General features: G+C 44.3%; 1 pseudogene; it reads right to left on the bottom strand.

Moving 5' to 3' along the window:
* Positions 1 to 7,647: 7,647 nt before the first annotated feature.
* Positions 7,648 to 7,766, bottom strand: LOC112469617 (annotated as a pseudogene).
* Between the last annotated feature and the right edge of the window lie 7,743 nt (positions 7,767 to 15,509).

Below are 15,509 nucleotides of genomic sequence, written 5' to 3'. Positions count from 1 at the left end.
TTTTTTTCCCAGTTTTATTGAGACATAATTGACATACAACATCATATTAGTTTTAGGTGTACAACATGATGATTGGATAAATAAATATTACTCTAGCCTATTATGTTACTGAAGAAATAGAAGCAAAGAGAAGCTTTCTCTCATCCCTAACACAACTTGCAAACCTATCTGCCTCTCCACCCACCTGTATCTCTCCCTTCCTAGTACTCTGAGAAGTTCCTCCCTCCCTGACAAAGACCAGCTAATCCCTCCACAGGAGCTATGTGCTCCAGGCATGTACTAGAGCCCATTCCCTCTAGATTTTTCCAGAACCTGGCTCCTATAGTCTAATCTTTCCCTTCATACAAATGTGTTCTCCAATCCTTAAAAAATAATAACACAGCAATTCTGAAAAAGTTTGGCAGTTTCTTAAAAACTAACCATGCAATTACCAGATGACCCAGGAATTGCACTCCTTGGCATTCATCCCAGAGAAATTAAAACTTATGTTCACATAAAAACTTGTACACATGTGTTCATAGCAGCTTTATTCATAATAGCCAAAAATTGGAATCAGCCCAGATGTCCTTCACCAGGTAAATGGTTAAACAAACTGTGTTTGTATCCATATCATGGGATACAACTTAGCATTTTTCAATTTAATTTTTAATAAAAAAAATAATATATATAGTGGCAATTTTGCACTTAGGTAAAAATCACATATATAAATATAATAAAAAGGTACTTAGCAACAACAAAAAGGAGCTATGAGTTAGGGCAGAAGAGTATTCTAAATCCCAAGGAACTGCTCTTGCAAGTAAGTATGAGAGTGACAAACTCAAGGGAACAAAAACAGGTAACTATGAGGAGACTATGACAAGAGATAAGATGAATGCTGGAGGGGCGATCAGTGGACCCTATTTAGGGACTCAATGTCTGTAGGATCTCATCCAAAGAAGCTATATGGTGCCATGTGGTTCAGACAAATCTGAGCTTGGCCACTAGCTGACTATATAACTTTGGACTAGTTACAAGGCTACTGAGGTCCTGTTTCCTCTTCAGTGAAAAACAGGGGCCATGACACTCGCCCTCCAAGACTGCCATGGACATTAAATAAAATAGTGTATATGAAAGCACCTAGCTGAGTTTCTAGAATATGTTCCATAAATGTAAATCCAGTCCCACTTCTCTCTGTATAAAAATCTCTCTAGAAAAGATCTGATAAAAGCTAATTTATTACGATAATATTCATGAGTGCGTACTGATGCTCAGAGAGAGGGGGTGGGGAGAAATAAAAGAACAGCAGAAACATTACTGATCACCTTTAGAGAATTCGAGGGAACCACCTCATTTTTCTGAAAACTGGTAAATGAAGGGAGAGAATCAAGTCAAGCATTTAACTTGCCTTTCTTATGTGAACTGTACTTCAGGTTAATACAGTTGTTGATGTGAGATAATTGTTCTGAAAACTGGTCAGAGTAATAAGCATTCAACCTGATTTTCTTACAAATATGCCTCAAGGTAACCAATTAGGTAATAAATGAAGAAGGAGTAACAGAACATCACTATTTTGCAAATCTTTAATGAGATCATGATCACCAATAGCTGTTAATGTTACAAAGGAGAGAGACTGGTGAAGGTTCTGGCTTCCTGATGAAAGGATACATCACCATTCTAGACAAAAAAAAAAAAGATAACTTGAACCAGAGCAATCCTTTATACTGAAATACAGTTTACAGAAAATAAAAGAAAACAAAACAATTTGTTAAATGGCACCACAGGAATATAATAGGATAGGAAATTTCTAAACAACAAAAATTTCTCTTCACCAAAAAGGGTGTGGGGTGGGAATCTGTAGATTCAAACAGATTTAAGAGACTTATCCACCAAATATAACTAGTGGTACTTTTTGGATGGTGATTCAAAGAAACAAACTGTAAATATATATATTAGGGAAATTTGAACACTGATTTAATGATATGGAGAAATAATTATTATGGAGGATGGGAAAAATGAGTGAGGTAGTCGAAAGGTACAGACGTCCAGTTATAAGATAAACAAGTCTTTTTGAGACGTAACATATAGCATGGTGACTATAGTTAACGATATGGTATTGTATATTTGAAATTCTTAAGAATAGATCTTAAAAGTTCTTATTACAAGAAAAAAATTGTAACTATGCATTGATGGATGTTAACTGAACTTATTCTGGTAAATATTTCACAATATATACATATATTGAAGCATTATGTTGTATAACTAAAACTAATACAATGTTATATGTCAATTATGCCTCAATTTTTAAAAGAGAAATAATTATTAGGTTTTTTTAGGCCTGATTGTTTAAAAAAGAATCCTTATCTTTTAGTGATACACTGAAATATTTATGAATGAAATGATATGCCTGAGATTAGCTCCAAAAAAACCAACTGGGAGAGGGTATGGATGAAACCAGTAGCTATGAGTTGATGATTGTTGAATCATGCTTTTAACTTTAATGTATGTTTGGCATTTTCCATACTAAAATTTAAAAAACAAAACAACAATAGCAACACCACCACCAAATCTTAAACCACATTAATCTAACATCCACCCCACCACCCCACACAGGCTGCCCATGTCTAGGTTACCGCTGGTCCAGAGTCAGCTTTCTGTCCTACCACTTGGCTTTGGGAATGTTTAACAGAGTTGACCACCCCTTTCCTCTTGGGACACTCTCCTCTCTTCTCTTCAATGACACTGTCCTCTCCTGAGCGCCCTCTGGCTGCTTCTTCTCAATGTCTTTTTCCAGTTTCACCAACTCTACCTGCCCTCTAAGTGTTGGATTTCTCCAGGCTCCAGTCCTGGAGCCTCTTCTCTATATCCCAAGATGAGCTCATTCATTCCTATGAATTCAAATACCATCCACGGTCTGATGGTTCCCAAATCCATATCTCTAGTCTAGAATCTTCCTTTCAGCTATAGACATACATGCCATGTGACATGACATACGACAAAGCCGGCCTGGCATCTCTGTTAAATGGCTCTAACCTCACGTGCCCAAACCCTTGATCCACCTGCTCCCTCTAACCTTCCTTAGGCTTCTCTATCTTTCCTAACTCCATAAATAGCCCAACCACCATCTGCTGCTCAGGCAGGTACCTAGGTGGTGTTAGAATCCTTCTTTTCCCCTCACCCCTCCTCCCTTCTAATCCAACCTATCATAACAAGTCCTTTCATTTCTGTCTCCAAAATCGATATATTTATTCTGTATCTATTCCATCCTGAACCAATCCACCGCCATCTTTTGCTCAGATTACTGTAGCCTCCTAATGGTCTCCTTGTCTCCTTTTTTGCCCTCTTCCAATCCATTCCTCTCAAAACTGCCAGGGTAATTAATATTTTAAGTATTTTAAAAATATTGATTATATTACTATTGTACTTTGAATCTTCCAATGGCTCCCTACCTCACTTGTAATAAAATCCAAACTCCTCACCTCTCCTGCACACGTGACCCTGCAGGATCCAAGCCCTCCCACTGCATCCTGTTTCCCTCTCTTTCCGGGAGCGACTCTGCCTCCTTTTCAGGGTCTCGAACATGACAAGCTGCTTTTTGCCTCAAGGCATTTATTCCTACTATTCTCTTGGTCTGGACCATGCTCCTTCCAGATTTTTATGAGGCTGGCTCACCATCCTTGAGATCTCACCTAAAAGCCACCTCCTCGGAGAGCCCCTGGGGGCATTGCTATACCCTGAGCATGTCCTTCACAGCAACTGTCCCATCTGTAATCAGTCGGTTGTTTCTTGGTTCATAGTGTCTTTCCCCCCTTAGACTAAAAGTTTCATGAGGGTGAGAAGCAAAGGGCCTTGGCCATAGTAGACTCTCAATGGGTATTTTTACTGTAGTAAAATTCAATGAATATTTTCTGAAGTGAGAAAGCTTAAAGTAGAGTTGGAGAGACATGACTTACATGTATGAAACAAATGCAGACGGAAATTAGTGCAGAAGTGGGTTACTCAGACCGTGAGTGTAGGAGTATAGAAGAATTCACATCAGTTTCTTTATAAGAACAAAGACAATTCAAGTACCACCTTTTCAAGGTTTAAATGGAGCCTGAGGCACTGAAAAAAAAAAAAAGGAAAAAAAGAGAGATAAAAACAAAGGTTTTAAAAGGCCCAAGCAAGATCAGGACACCGAGAGACAGGCGTTGTTTTCTTCTGTTCCCTCCCAGGGTTATGCTAAAGCTGCCTTTGGAGATTGTAGAAGGTTACAGAAGGGCATGACCTAAGAGTCAGAAAACCTGAAAGTCCCAATTCTCTCCCTTTTACTGGTTGTTGATCTTGGGCAAAGCACATGTGCTCTTCGTGCCCAATTTTGCACCTAAATTTTGAGGTTGGGAGCAGGCTCTGGAGGGCTCTATCTTGCTCTCAAAACTTTTTAGGATTCCAAGTGGCCACTTGTATATGGTCAAGCTACCCAGCGGCAGAAATCACTTAAGGGGTGAAACCAAACATTAAGGGAATATTGGTTTTCAGCAGGGGTCCCCAACCCCTGGGTGTGGACTGGTACTGGTCAGTGGCCTGTTGGGAACCAGGCTGCACAGCAGGAGGTGAGAGTGGCCAAGGAGCAAGCGAAGCTTCATCTGTATTTGCAGCCGCTCCCCAGCACTAGCATCACCACCTCAGCTCCACCTCAGATCATCCGGCAGTAGATTCTCATAGGAGCACTGGTCACTGGTGCCAAGAAGGTTGGGGACCGCTGGTTTTCAGGACCCATCTCACCCATGTGCTGGAACCGCAGTGGGCGAGGCAAGGAGAAGGGTATAAGACTCGGCCTGTTGTCACCTATCCAGTGAGCTCCCTCTAGTTTCCATCCCATTACCCGCTCCCTGAGTCAGGATCCAGGGAGAAAAGGGGAGACTGGCTTTTAGAGGTGGCAGATTTGTGAGGAGCCCTGCCCCTGGGCTCCCCAGACAGGAAATGCCTGGCGGAAGGCGAGGCAGTTGAAAGCACTGGAAAGGAGAGCGAGCAAAGGGCAGGACTGCCCGGGGTGTGGGGTTCCGGGCCTGGGCACAACATTAATTTAGACAAACAGGAAAAACAAAAGTGGTGGTTCCCACCAACTTCCCAGCCCCAAGAAACTGGAAATGGCTAGCGATTCCTTTCTGTTCCTCTGACCACGGCCCACAGGCCTGTGAGCACTTCCATCCCCACCTGCCCAGGCCAAAATGGCTCTTTCCAGAAGACAGAACGAGACCTCAGGGCTGAAGTGCTCTGTTCCAGCATTGTCCACATTTTTAGGACTTGCTTTCCCCTCTGGAGAAAAACTATAGAGAAAAAAATGACTCTTTCTTCCCACCCACTCCCAGTGGCCAAAACCTCCAACCATGAAAGCCTGGTTTCAGCCCCTCGTTCTAGGAATTACACCCAGGTGGGAGTGGACTCTCCTCTGGCTGCTACACAGGGGGAAGGGACAAACCTAGGAAATGGGGAAAGTTGTCCGCCATCTTAAGTTCCGTAGGGATGGCAAGAAGGTAGGGAGAAAGGTCCGAGGAAGGCCAGCCTTCAGAGAAGCCAACTGAGAGGGATGGGTGCTGTGGGACTAGGGTCAGGGCCCACAGCCTGCCAAGGACTGGGCCCTGGGCTCGCTGCCCGTCCTCTGATCTGCCGCATTGTTCAGCTATTTCCTTCCCTTGGAAGGTGGAGGCGGGTAGAGGCGGCCGGGTTGCGAGGCCAGGAGTAAATGGAGCAGGGTGGAGCTTCCACGGGGGAGGGGGCCTCAGGTCCGTTCCCATGACCAGCTGCCCTTCCGGCCATCCTGGGACTGTGTGGGAAAAGGTCTTGGAGTTGCTGGGGACAGTGTGTGTATGTGTGTTTTCATTTGTGTCTGACTGCCTTGCTTGGCTGTAGTCACAGGACAAAGCCCTTTGAGAAACAGTCACCAGTCTATGTTCCCACTGGGTTCCGCCTTGGGAGAGGCATATGAACCCGCCCCAACGCCTGAGAGAAGGACACTGGGGGCCAAGACTCCCTGGAGGAGTCTTGGCTTCTAGCGAATCTAGATTGGCTGACTTCCTGGATTTACAAGGATGCTTCTGGAGCCTTCTGCAAAACTCCCAGCTTTCTGGCACAGCTCTATTACCAGCTAGATGTTGGAAAGCGGGTGGGAACCGGACATGAGAAGGGAAGTCAACTATTCCCATAGCATCTCTCTAAGAAACCCAGAATCCTTCATAACCACATAGACCTGAGAGCCAAACAGCATGGTAGAAACAAGGGCACAGAAAGCTATGGTACAGTGTTCTGCCTTCAGGCAAGAAGCCTTAAAGTGGAGATCACAAACTAGCAGCCACATGCATCCTGCAGACACATGCCTCACTTGGTCAGCACAGTACTTAAGAAAATTTTGAGCCAATATTGAGAGATTTCACACAAAAATCCCAATTCCTGTAGTTTCTTGAAAAATCAGAAGATATGGCTAACATTGATACTATCACCCCTGCCAAGACAGCAGTTGATTAGGCTGAATAAGATTGCTCCCTTTAGAAAGAGCTGGGGGAAGTGAGGAGTGAGTGACCAAGAGGAGGAGGAAGTTAAAAAAAAAAAAAAAAAATTAAAAAAAAAGAGCTTGGGTCGTCCATCTTGCCACAGTCTCCACCACTCTCCCTTGTCGACACTGAGTCTAAGCATCAGCTACTGTTGCTCATCAGATTTACGTGATTATTACATGTCTTTCTGTGCCCTTGTTTCTATCAAAGTGATGACATCAAAGAAACCAGGAGGGCCACCTGTCTAAAGAGAATATTTCTATTCAAGCAGGTATACTCAGCAATAAAGATGAGATTGAGTGTCCTCCCATCATCTTTTCTGCACCATCCTTGCCACCTTCCAGTGGCATGGTGCTTAATGCCACATTCTGACAATACCATGTCACAGGCTTTGTACCAATATTGCACTCCACTCCTTTCCTCACCCCCAAATCACAACTTTCATTTTCTCAGCAAATCCCAGGTACGAAAGATAAAGGAGAACTGTCTTGGAGGGATCCCCAGCTCACCCCCAGCCTGGGGTTGCTAATGACCCTGTGATAAAGCTGAAACTCCTTAGCCTAGGTGTCTTCTCATGTAGAGACCTGCAACGTATGCATGTGAATACATACGGACATATATGAAGGAGCTAGCACTGAAATCAAGGTCACCTCTGGGAAGATGGGGAGGAGACCAAAAATGGAGGTCATGGTCCCAAGCCTATCCATAAAGTTTTACATTTTTACAAGGAGATTGTAATCATACATAACTTACATAGTTAAAACTAATACAAAGCAGAAATGCCTTAGCCTAGTAATTCTTACTCACCCTTATTTACCTGCCCACCTTGAACTGGTCTACCTTCAGTTCCCTAAACATTCCCTATTTCCACTTCCATATCTTTTCTCTCTCCTCTTCTTCCTACCCAGAATGCCTTTCTTCTCTTCCTCTACCAAACCAAATCTAGCCCATCCAAGGCAGTAGTCTTTCAATAATTTAGCTCAGGCACACGCTAAACAAAATTTTAAATGATGTGACCCTCAATAAAGCTGTCTTTTAAAAACCACATTCTCTTGAAACTCCTTTTGTGACAGCTCTCTACCAGTCTACCTAAGTGGGCAGTGAGAACCCAGATTTAATTTTATTTATTTTTTATTTTTTATGCCTACAGTACCTGGTCTTCCTAGGCGATCTCCCATCTAAGTACTAACCAGGCCCAACCCTGCTTAGCTTCCGAGATCAGATGGGATTGGGCTCGTTCAGGGTAGCATGGCCATAGACCAAAATTTTTAAATTAAAAAAAAAAATTCTAACCAGGTTCAAAGAGTTGCAGAGGATATGATTTCTGGTGTATCAAAAATATTAACATTTTAAAATATAACTTAATTAAATGTATCAGGTGGAATCACAGAAATTTGATACCCTTCATTCACCACCATTTGCAAAATACATAAGCAAGCTCTTCTTCAACAGAGAAAAATTTACACCATTGCGTTTTCTTGTTGAATTCATATTTTCTTTCCACTTCCCTCACATAATGCTATCCTAGTGTAATATAAAATTATGCTTGGAAATATTTTATTTATCATCAAACCATACTTGCCATAAAAATATATATAAATTAAAATTGTATTTTTAAAAATTTTTTGTGTCCATAGGTTCTGGAGTTTAAAACTTTCTTCTGGATTGACCTATCGTTACAATAATTATTAGTTCACTGTTTGTCAAAACAACATAAACATTTTGCAAATGTTGATAGAGAATTATTAAACACTAGAAGTAAATTTTTATAGGAAATACAACTCGTTGAGATAGATGTGTACTTGCTGGAATGAGACAGTGATCAGCATTAATTTTATTTCCACATTTCATTTTTATAGATGGTAATCCTGCGAAATCTTGCTCACATAAATAAGTACACAGGAATGGAAGAAGTTCTGGCAGTCACTCGTACCACCTAATCATCCAGCGGGTGACAAATGAATTTGTTTTACCTCCTTAAATCGTTGAAAGCAAAATATTGGGAAATCTTTGATTTTCAAATGGATATATTACCCTGTCCTTTAGAGTCATTCACTTTCTCCATATTGAAGTCACTATTTAAAAGTGTTTGTTTGGGGACCCAGAGATTTTTACACACCAAGGTGACATAGCAAAGTCAGATTTAGGATGGGTGAGAAGTAAGTCTATGTGTAGTCTAAACTAAGTTATGCTATACTAACAAGCAAACTCAAAATCTTAGCCCCAACTCAAGATTCATGTCCATTGCAGATCAGTTGGAGGTTTTTCTTTTCTTATTTTTTTTTAATTGAGGTATAATCAACATATACAGTTGGAGGTTCTGATCCATGCCATCATCACCCAGGAATCCAGTCTCCACCATCTGAAATGTCATCAGTCACCATAGCAGAGAGAAGAAGGAGAATCATACACTGGTCCTTAAATGCTTCTACCTGGAAAAGACACATTTTTGCTCATACTTCATTAGCTAGAGGAAGTCATATGCTCACACCTAACTTCTAAAAGGTGGGAAAGTACCTGGAAGGAAGAGAACAGGGAAAATGGGTGAGCAGCACCCATGAATACCACATCTTTCTTTTGTAAAGTAGAGACGAGAAATTGTGAAAATGAAGGGAGGAGAGGCATTTTCACGCATAGAATAGTACCTGCTGAAGATGTGTTCTGGAAATTGACTCCCTTCAACATAACTTTGCCACCTACCTTCAGAAAAGCCTTTTCGTATCTCCAGGGTTACCCATGCCCAAGTGCAAAGACCACTACTGCCTTTGCAAAGACTTTCCCGACCCTGTAGATCCAGGGATGTCTCTGGGTTCCTGATGTTATTATTGCCTGTACTATCCATTTGGAAGCTACTGGGGGTTAGTTACCTTTTTACATACGTCTAATGTTTTCCTAATGAGATGTAGTCTCTTTGAAGATGGGGACCATATTATCAAGTTTTTATACCCCTCACACTATCTAGCAAGGACAGAAAATATATGAGTTCTGCTTTATGGCTGGTCACTTTTCTCTGTGTGCTTCAATCTCTTCATCTATGAAGTTGGAATAACAAGGCTTGGCCTTATGATTACAAATGAGATGACAGAAAAGTTTCTCCCATCCCATTCTCCTTTGCCTGCCAGGGATCAGCGTCTTTACACTGGACTTCTGAAAAGCTGTATGTGATGAATGAGCCATTGAAGGCTCTTGAAAGGTCTGTGGAAAGTGAGTTTAGGCAGATCATCAGTGATAGCTGGGTGGTTGGGGGACATGAGAGAGGTGTGTGTGTGTGATGGGATGTGGAGGAGTTTAGGGCAGGAAGTCCAGGTAGAAAACATTGCTCCTCTCATCCAGAGGTGAGGCGATGGCACCCACTGGAAGGTGAGGCAGGGAATGGTGAGCCACACTGCACCACCAGAGACACCAGGTGCCTTCCTGAACTCCCAAATCTGGATTCAAACTTGGCAGAGGGTGATAATTCTCACTCCTCTGCCAGCCCAAACTAATTGTTTTGGCACCCAACCCTGCCCCCTGGTGGCTTCTGGATGCATTGCCGATACATTCTGGTTTCTTCATGGGGAAATTGGGATTGATGCAGGTGAGGGGAAGATGGCCAAATCTGCTTCTGCAGAAAAAGAAACGGAACAAAGGAGAGAGAGGAGGGAGCCATACACATGGGTTGGGGGTAATCGAGCACTTGTGGCAGTCTCTGTCTCCAGACTCACTGTACAGAGAGAAAATTAGAAGGAATCTTTGAGTTGCAAACTAACAGCACACGGGCATGCTTTAGCCCATGCAATGGTCCTTAAATTTTTTGGTTAGTTGTCAACATGCAAAATCAGGAACTTTCACATTAAAATCTGAATGTCCAGTTTCTCTTGAAAAGTAAAAATATCAAGCCACATAGGGCCCCTATCCTGCTGAGAAGCAGCTCAACAGGGCTGAGAAGCCATTGCTCCTTTCAGTGGGGCATGAGGTCTGCCACCCAGTAACCCAGGCTGCCTCCCTCAGTCCCATCACCCCTGCCTCCACATGAAGGCCAGTATTTCATGACAGAGAGCGAGGTCAAAAAGAGGCCAACCAGTCAGCCATGTCTGACTTGCCTCTAGAACATCCTCACTAAGCATTGTCCAGCGTATACTTGACTTTGGCGGGCAAGAAAGTCATTGCCTGTAAAAGCTATTGCACCTTCGGATAGTTCTTTCACAGGGTGGGACCCTCCATCGAGGTTGCATTCCCATGAAGACACATGTCTAGAGAAGAGATTTGCCTGCAATGTATTTCAAAAATGAAGTAACCAGTTAGCAGGCATGTGTTAGGTTCCACCAGGTGCCCTAGACATGATGGTAAGTATATGATGGCAGGACCTATGCCCTAAAGGAAATTCTAGTCTGGCAGGGACCAGCAAGGCTTACACAGATGAGATCAATGCCCGGTAGTGCTAACTGACAGTGTGATACCTGGGAACAGTGCACTAAAAAGGAACAGTCCAAATCTGGGCTCCCAGGGAGCTCTATCTCTGCCATTCCAGTGGGTAAAGTCTCCCAGATGTGAAAAATTAGACATGTAAGCTCTGAAAATATCAACTTATTTTTAGTAAGTTGATTCTTAAACTCTTAAGTCTGGGAGTTTAATTTGTGAGACAGAAGGGCATACAGGTAACTGACTTGATCTTCTAAGAAACAGTGAGTCAGGACTCCTGAGTTTTATGTCAATTCTGCATAACCAAATGACCTTGGGTACATCTCTTTGTCTCTTAGGGCCAAGGCTTAAGGCTTCTTCATCTGTGAACTCGGGATTGAATCAAATTTCTTGAGGCCTCATATTCACTTTTGTATCCCCAGTGCCAAGGCAGGGACTGGCTATCTAGAATATAGACTATATACAATTCCAGTAGGTGTTCCATAAATGTTTGAGATTGACTGCCAACCCTGCCTCTGAGAGCACTAGCCAGAACAAAGGCATCTAGACAATCCAGAACAAATGGACCCTGGAGTTCCTCCTGGAAGATCAAAAGGGAAAAATATCTGTGGGAGACTGGTGAGTATTTTTTACCACAAGAGGGCACCCCAGTCTCATGTGGCCCACCAGGTCCCAGGGAGGAGGGAGGCCCCTCAGAGGCCACCTGTGTAGTGCCGTCTTAGGTGAGCAGAAATTTCATGGGGTGCACCACTGGGTCAAGACACCTGAGATGTAAACACAGATGAATATACGGCAAGGGAAGAATGGAGGATGTGGGGAGACAGGACAGGAAAGGAGAGAAAAAGAGAAAGAGACTTGCTGGGGTCACAGAGCATGCCTAGAGAGCCATCAGGAAATGAAACCCAGTGTAAGGTCACACAGAGGTCCCCCTGTTACCTTGAGGATAAATGCAATGCTCAATTTCATAGGGAAAAATCTCTCCCTGTGAGTATCTCAGAGCCTGCACAGTAGTCAACAAACGTCTTGACTTGAATGCACAGGGAAGAAGGGGTTAGAAGCTAGATTGGGCTGGGTCCTGAATGTCTGAAACTGGCCTATAGGCTCTACAGAACCATGAAAGTTCTTCAAAACTGTGAAATGGTATTTTGGCACAATTCATCTGGCAGATGTAGACGAGAGATTTAAACATATACATCTGTGGAAAGCATATGCAAAGAAATACTTGGGAGTATGGTCTTTGGGGAAAATCCTAGTGGAGATCAATGCTCTGGGGGCGGTTGCTCCCTCCTTGTTTCCTTTTATGGTGCTTCTCTCTCCATTTCTGCCCTGAGAACCAAGCTGGTTTCCAAGAGACATACTCCGTTGGTTCCGGAAATATGAACCTGGGCCTGAAAAGAGAAATAGGCACAGCAGAGAAGCCTCTCCTGTGAGACTGCCTTCACCAGGGGTCGAACTCCGAGTGTCCTGCTCTGAAAGCTGAGGAATGGCCTTGGGATTGGAAATGGCCCACCTCCCGCTGTGCCTACCTCCTAAGTCACCCACTTAGGTAGCTGTTCTGAGAAGCCATAGAACCGCAATAACGTGGGCCCAAGGGGACACTGAGCCATTTGGAACCACTAACGCCTAAATCTTCCCCTTTCCAGTTGCTTCCCACTTAAGTAGCTCCAAAGCTCAGACCTCCAGACCCGAGGCTGTGCCCTGAGAATAGCAGCTAAGCCTTACTCTCCACCTCTGCACCAAACGCCAGCTCCAGGAGAGAGCAGATACTCAACAAATGTTTGCTGAAAGGAAGAAATGACTGAAAAGCAAGAATGAATGGGTAAGCGGGTGTGGTCCTTCCCCTGGGGTGACTCAGGGCCTTGGCTTGGCTCCTCAAGGCCAAACATGACTTTGGCCCCTCTCCAAACTTGAATTTCTTGTCCTGGAAATGGCCGTTCCCCGGACCACGTCCCTGGGCAACAGTGAAATCAGAGACAGGAGAGCTTCATGGCTACGCCCGTGGACTCAGCTCCCTCCTTCTCTCCTGCTGATGTTAAGTTATTGAAAACAAACTCAAATAGTTCATCTCGAGTAAAAATTACTCATTCAGGTAGCATTGTGAAGGTGCAGTTACTCGAAAACTCTGAGGAGATACTCTAACTTAGATAAAGGCAGTTGATATTGGTTCTTGTATAATCCTGCTCTGGCCAAATTAGGAAACAAGTCTACTTAAGGGATTTCTGAGCTCTGATGACCCTTGTTCAGGTTTTTTCCCTCCCACAGATTCCAACACTGTAGCCTTTTTGTAACCAGGTTACTAGAGAAGTTTGGGTAACCACTGACTCTCCTAGTCTCCCAGGAGCCCTTTGTGGGACCCTGTGACCCAGAGTTCCAGAGACTCATTTCACTCTGGATAGGACACCAGAAAACCTGGGTCTTGAGCCTGCTTCTTTCTGTGGCATCTTTTAAACTCTGGTTTTCATAGTTATAAAAAGTAGATAATACCTTTCTTGCTATCTCATAGATAGAGCTTTTATGAGGATCACCAGAGATAACTGTAAAGCAGTATATGAATATATCACTACTACTATTGCCAGAACTCTGAAATCCTAAATGATTTGATCAAAAGGCTAGAGTTAGATCTAAAGGCCCCAAAGTGCCAAAAGCCAGCTCTGGGGGCTCGCACATGCTCCCAACGATTCCTGGGCCCCTGCCCTCTCACTCCTCCACCTCCCCTCTAGGTAGAATGAGGAGTTTAAAACCTTTTGAGGACTATCAATTCATTGGAAAAATAACCAAGGAGTATATAAACTAGAATCAACTCAATTTCATTTAAGGATGAAATATAAAAATGTGTTCTTCTAAAGAACACTATTGCAAACATTTGTTGCACACCATCTACGTATTAGGCACATTCCTGTATTATTGTTAACTTTCACAATAACCCTGTGAGAAAAGGGTACAGATTCACAAAAAAATGTATACACACTTAGAAAAGATGGGCTTTCATAAAATGATATAACCATTACTTACCTCTAAGATACCTCCTACTAAATTGTGTTACATTTTCCCTACCACAGGCAGAAATAAAGATACACTGCTTTGGTTCTTGCATAAACTGAGGACTCCATGGGTCCTGCAGGCCCAGTGACCCCTCTGAGGTTAAAAGGCCAGAGAGACCGCACAGGGCTGGGCTGAAGCTAGATGTCAGTGAGGGCCTTCGCTTTGTCCTTTAATCAGGGAGCAGCACCCAGGAGCTCAGGAAGATATCAGGCCAGAGTGTGGCCTGTTAGGAAACCTGAGCTGTGGTCCTGGCTTCTGGAACTGCAGGGGAAGGCTTCTAAGCCTGCGGCCATCCTGTGTCTGCTGCTTCTCTGCCCATGTGCTAAAGGATGTGTGTGTGTGTGTGGTTCTGAAGTGGCCAGGTAGGGAGGTAGAAGGAGCTAGACTGGGAGTCAGGAGAGTGGAGTACACCTTGGCCATTGTCTTTATGACTTACAGCAAACCACTTCCCCTCACTGTGCTTACACTTCTTCTTCTGTAAGACGGAAGAGGGGACGGGACTAAAAGCGCTCCATGCTGACATTCTGATGGTCAAGGGCCCTGCAGAAAACCAGGTGAAGTGGTCTGCTTTGAGGTCATGAAGAGAATGGCTGAGGGGCACCTGGCCTCCCTGCGAACTCCTACAGGGGCTCCCACTCACTCAAACCAAACAAAAGCCAGAGGGTGAAGGAGCCTGTGGATGGTCAAAGGGACCCAGGGGAAGTGCCTCGGGAGGTCATACCCCTTTCCCGTCAGCCCTGGAAAACTGCCAGGGCAGTGATCTGCCCAGCCTCCCTCCCCTCCTGAGGCTGGGCACTCAGTCACTGTAGGCTCTCTGTTCCTGAAGGGACATGTCGGGGAGCAGCGCCTCCTCTCCTGGAGGTGGCCCGCCTGGGTGGAGGCCTTGCATGGATGGACAGAGCAGTGTGGGCTGCAGCTGAGTGGCTCCCGCCACCTGATACTTCGCAGGAAAGCCTTTCTTCCCCCATTTTTGCCTTTCCCTTTCGGGATCCCCTTCTGACACTTTCCCTAATGTTACTCTGAGGAGCCTGGCCCTGTTTCTCAGGGATACTTCCATTCTGACAGAGGGCTCATGGAGATCAAAAAGGCTTAAGACCTCAGAAAATGGAACTCAGTGGGGCCCATGCATGGTAGGCAGGGCAGGGTGGAAAGGGCGAGGGACGATGGACAAGTCTCCTGAGACCTCTGGGATCCCATGGACTCTGAGCCTTTACCCTGCGCTGATTTGCAGGAAAGCTCAATGTCAGGACACACAGCCTGGAAGTTCCAAAGGTGGGCCTGGAGACCTGCTCACCTATGAAAGCTCCAAGGTAAAAGTCACATCCCTAAAAATGCTGGTCAGGCAGCAGTGCCCAAGAATGGCCCAGTCAGGGTGCTGAGCACTATCTCTGTCCCAGGAGGCACAGAGCAGACTTCAGGTCAGGGCTCAGGAGCAGCCTGGGCTCCCAGTGCCTCAATGAGCATCCACTTAGCACCAGCTTGTGTGTGTGTGTGTGTGTGTGTGTGTGTGTGTGTGTGTGAGAGAGAGAGAGAGAGAGAGAGAGAGAGAGAGAGAGAGGG

Source organism: Pteropus alecto, unplaced genomic scaffold, assembly GCF_000325575.1.
Source record: "Pteropus alecto unplaced genomic scaffold, ASM32557v1 scaffold86, whole genome shotgun sequence".
Lineage (NCBI taxonomy): Eukaryota > Metazoa > Chordata > Mammalia > Chiroptera > Pteropodidae > Pteropus > Pteropus alecto.
Note: the sequence above shows the minus strand (reverse complement) of the source record. Positions and strands in the feature narration are given on the sequence as shown.